Here is a 4,839-nt window from a genome sequence, read left to right as displayed (position 1 = left end):
GAAGACGCGGGCGTGACCCGTCGTCTGGCGGCTTTGCAGTCTCGGCTCCGTTGCTAGTTCCGGCCGGTCCACCGACAGTGCAGCGGGCTTGGGCAACCCGCACGGCGCGACCGAGTCGATGCAACGAAAAAGAGCGAGCATGAACGTGCTTCTTGCCGCACGGCTCCCACTCGTCTTTCGGGAAGGTTGTGCCGTAGCGAGCTCGAACGCCGTCATCTCGGAGTGCAAAATAAGCGTGTTGGGGCGCCTGAAGGTGGCCTCCGCCGCACACAGACTGCGTCCGGCCCGCCGAAGGCGAGGACGGACGCGCAGTCGAACGATTACCTGGTTGATCCTGCCAGTAATCATATGCTTGTCTCAAAGATTAAGCCATGCATGTCTAAGTACATGCCGAAATAAGGCGAAACCGCGAATGGCTCATTAAATCAGTTATGGTTCCTTAGATCGTTTCTTCCTACTTGGATAACTGTGGCAATTCTAGAGCTAATACATGCAGTGAGCCTGGAGCCCTTTGGGTAACGGGTGCTTTTATTAGACCAAGATCGATCGGGTTTCGGCCCGTATTGTGTGGTGACTCTGGATAACTTTGTGCTGATCGCATGGCCACGAGCCGGCGACGTTTCTTTCAAGTGTCTGCCTTATCAACTTTCGATGGTAGGTTACTTGCTTACCATGGTTGTTACGGGTAACGGAGAATCAGGGTTCGATTCCGGAGAGGGAGCCTGAGAAACGGCTACCACATCCAAGGAAGGCAGCAGGCGCGCAAATTACCCACTCCCGGCACGGGGAGGTAGTGACGAAAAATAACAATACGGGACTCTTTTGAGGCCCCGTAATTGAAATGAGTACACTCTAAATCCTTTAACGAGGATCAATTGGAGGGCAAGTCTGGTGCCAGCAGCCGCGGTAATTCCAGCTCCAATAGCGTATACTAAAGCTGCTGCGGTTAAAAAGCTCGTAGTTGGATCTCAGTTCCAGACGAGTAGTGCATCTACCCGATGCGACGGCTCGGACTGAACATCATGCCGGTTCTTTCTTGGTGCACTTCATTGTGTGCCTCGAGATGGCCGGTGCTTTTACTTTGAAAAAATTAGAGTGCTCAACGCAGGCGAGTCGCCTGAATAAACTTGCATGGAATAATAGAACAAGACCTCGTTTCTGTTCTGTTGGTTTTTGGAATACGAGGTAATGATTAAGAGGGACGGACGGGGGCATTCGTATTGCGGCGCTAGAGGTGAAATTCTTGGACCGTCGCAAGACGAACTACTGCGAAAGCATTTGCCAAGAATGTTTTCATTGATCAAGAACGAAAGTCAGAGGTTCGAAGGCGATCAGATACCGCCCTAGTTCTGACCATAAACGATGCCAACCAGCGATCCGCCTGAGTTACTCAAATGACTCGGCGGGCAGCTTCCGGGAAACCAAAGTATTTGGGTTCCGGGGGAAGTATGGTTGCAAAGCTGAAACTTAAAGGAATTGACGGAAGGGCACCACCAGGAGTGGAGCCTGCGGCTTAATTTGACTCAACACGGGAAAACTTACCCGGCCCGGACACTGGGAGGATTGACAGATTGAGAGCTCTTTCTTGATTCGGTGGATGGTGGTGCATGGCCGTTCTTAGTTGGTGGAGCGATTTGTCTGGTTAATTCCGATAACGAACGAGACTCTAGCCTATTAAATAGGTGCGGGGTTCCCAGCACCTTACAACCTTCTTAGAGGGACAAGCGGCTCCTAGCCGCACGAAACAGAGCAATAACAGGTCTGTGATGCCCTTAGATGTCCGGGGCCGCACGCGCGCTACACTGAAGGAAGCAGCGTGTCTTTATCCCTGTCTGAAAAGACTGGGTAACCCGTGGAACTTCTTTCGTGATTGGGATAGGGGCTTGCAATTGTTCCCCTTGAACGAGGAATTCCCAGTAAGCGCGAGTCATAAGCTCGCGTTGATTACGTCCCTGCCCTTTGTACACACCGCCCGTCGCTACTACCGATTGAATGATTTAGTGAGGTCTTCGGACCGATGTCCGGCGCGGCCTTTCGGTTGCGCCGGTCTGTTGGAAAGATGACCAAACTTGATCATTTAGAGGAAGTAAAAGTCGTAACAAGGTTTCCGTAGGTGAACCTGCGGAAGGATCATTAACGGATTGTGAAGGGTGAGCGCCTCAGCTGCGTCTGCGCCCGACACTTTCTGCCGCTGACCCCGTTTGGACGCGGGGTCGGCTTTTCCCCACGGGGCTGCCTGAATGTGGAGCGGCACCCCGTGACAAATTGTTGCGCCCAGCGGACGCCAACACCGCGACCTTGGACGGTCGGCCAGGTGGCGGACGCGGGTACAAACGGCGCAACGCACTCATAGGTCGGCTTTCGACCCGCCACTGCACCGTGGCTCGAAGCGCTCGAAATGCGCGACCCGACCGCTGCGGGACCGCCTAGTACTGTAAACAGGAGCGGCGGAGCGCGAACGGCGAGTCGTGGTTACGTCGGTAGAAGGCGAGGCTGCGCGTTCCCGAAACGCCAGCCGAGTGCCCTCCCGACCGTTCGAGCGTGCAAGAACGAGACCCGACAATCGCGCGGCGACTGCCAAGTACGAGAGGAACGGCACAAGCGTCGGCGGTCGGTCAAGGAACTGGCGATGTGACGGGTCCGCTGTGCACCAGTGCATACCGTCCCGCCGTCCGCGGCAAGCGCCTCCGCGTCCTCGGGTGACGGAGGCTGCCGGTCGGTTCTTGCAGGCGAGGGATCTCGCTGGCACCGGTTCGCGTTGACGCGCGGCCGGTCATGGCACGGCGATGCGACGGCCGAGGTGCGCAGTACTCGATGGAGGAACCGCACGCTCCGATGACCGTCCCGCCCTCCGCGGCGTATGCGTACCGACCGTAATGGTTGCAGCAGCGCCGGCCGGCTTTTGAATTCGCCACACGAAACACGGTGCGAGATCGCGGTTAGGGGAGCGTCGACGTTGCCAGGCGTTTTGCTTGCTGCCGAGGGAAAGGCGGCACGGCCACGTCGCGCTCGTCGCGATTAGCGGGTCTGCGCGCTTTGGGAAGGTGCCGCAACGACTTGCCGAAAGAGGAAGCACGGAAGAACGAGGGACTTGGACGTCCCGACAATTGAACGCACTTGCGGCCAGGCCCTTGCTGGCTTCGTTCTTCCGCCTCGAGTAGGCTCGTACGCGGCTCCGGCGCCGAAAGTGGTCCTTGGCACCGACTTCGGTGGACGTGGGAAGTGCCGCGCAAGTACGGCGCGCCTGGCTCCACCTGTTGGCTAAAGTAGGCAGCCGGATCGGCATTTTGGTGTGCGGTGGCAAACCGTGGATGCGAAAAAAGCTTGTGCGATTTCGTGGAACAAAAAGCGGGGGTCCCCCTTTTTATGCGGAGGAGACCGACCCGCCTGCCGTGGTGAACCGCGACGCCACGGTAAAAACGGGAGAGGCTTGTCGATGGGACCGTGCATCCCGCGCTCCACGGAGGCCGGGAGGCGGCCGCCCGAGGAAATGTGTAGCCGTCGAGGCCCGCATCTGCGTGCACTCTTATCCAAATGGGTGTACCGCAGGCATTTTCTGGTTAGGCGGGCCAATGAGAGCGAGCACACAACGATACCTACGGGTCCGGCTTGGAGAACCGGCTTCGACGCCTCCCGAGTATTTATAGAGGGGTGGACCACGAAAGCACTCGCAAGTAGCGAAAGCGAAACGCCGTCCGAAACACACCGTTTGCTCGATTTGCGGCAGCCGAAAAAGGCGCGGCAGAGTTTTGGAGTCCAAGCGTGCGCTGAAAAGCGCCCTTCTTGGCCACTGTTTGGCCGAGTGCCAGAAACGTTTGGTTTTGACTGTACGGAATTGAACAAACACTTTTTCACGACTCTAAGCGGTGGATCACTCGGTTCTCGGGTCGATGAAGAACGCAGCCAGCTGCGAGACTTGGTGTGAATTGCAGGACACACTGAGCACTGATTCTTTGAACGCACATTGCGGCCTTGGGTCTTCCCTTGGCTTCGTCTGTCTGAGGGTCGGATCACATATCAAGAGAGCCTTCGGCGCACAAGGGAACGTGAGCCGTCGACTCGTTTTGACCGCGTCGGCAACACGGACAGCACGCTGAACACCTCACAGCGAGCGCCAACAGCGGCCACTCAAGGGCGAGACGGTGGCGACCGTCGTGCCAGAGCCCAACCGAAACGGGGGCGACCGACTGCATTGAGGATGTGGCACCTCGTTGAGACCGCCGCAGGACTTCGAGTCGGAAGGAAGCCTGCAGGGAAAGTGCGGTCGAGGTTGCGTACTCCTCTCTGCGACCGGGCGCGCAAGAGCTGCGAGAGCCACGGACGCGCAACTTTAACGCACGGTAAACACGAGGAGCGAAAGCCGGCCAGCAAAGCTTCTCCAGCCGTGCGCAAAGTGCGCGAGATCGCAGCCTTGCGTTGCGCTTGTTGCCCTCGAAGTAAGCAGGGTGTCCCGTAGACCGGGCGCTCGAACACGCTGCGGGGCCGTGCCTCCTCCAGGCTTTGCCGCGCGAACAGGGAACGTTCGCGCGCAAAGCGCAGGGAGGTGAGGAGGCTGCGCCCGACGTTTGCGGTTCGCTGCGTACGCGGTTGATGCGGAGAGCACGGCGCGACGACTTGCCGCGAAGCGGAAAAAGTCTCCCGCACGAGTTGGCGAAACGTTGGCGAAGCTTAAGGCGTTCTCGTCGTAGTCCGCCGTCGGTCTAAGTGCTTCGCAGTTCCCGTCCCGTTCAAAAAACTGGGCCACTCCAGTTGGGGCGGGGGCGACGCTACACGAGACGATGCCTCTCGCCAGGCTGCGTGGCTGCCCTTGCGGCGGCGGCGACTGGCCTCGGCGGTGTT

The 4,839-nt window shown here is 58.2% G+C and overlaps 2 non-coding genes across 2 annotated transcripts; both read left to right on the top strand.

The window, feature by feature from the left end:
• Positions 1 to 321: 321 nt before the first annotated feature.
• LOC142793041 (small subunit ribosomal RNA) lies at positions 322 to 2,136 on the top strand. The gene has a single exon (XR_012891399.1). It is a non-coding gene; the product is annotated as a small subunit ribosomal RNA (ribosomal RNA).
• Positions 2,137 to 3,855: 1,719 nt separating this feature from the next.
• Positions 3,856 to 4,008, top strand: LOC142793030 (5.8S ribosomal RNA). Its single transcript, XR_012891388.1, has one exon. It is a non-coding gene; the product is annotated as a 5.8S ribosomal RNA (ribosomal RNA).
• The last annotated feature ends 831 nt before the right edge of the window (positions 4,009 to 4,839 follow it).

The sequence above is a fragment of the Rhipicephalus microplus genome, unplaced genomic scaffold (assembly GCF_043290135.1).
Source record: "Rhipicephalus microplus isolate Deutch F79 unplaced genomic scaffold, USDA_Rmic scaffold_270, whole genome shotgun sequence".
In the NCBI taxonomy this organism is placed as follows: domain Eukaryota; kingdom Metazoa; phylum Arthropoda; class Arachnida; order Ixodida; family Ixodidae; genus Rhipicephalus; species Rhipicephalus microplus.
This window is presented reverse-complemented; position numbering and strand designations above follow the sequence as displayed.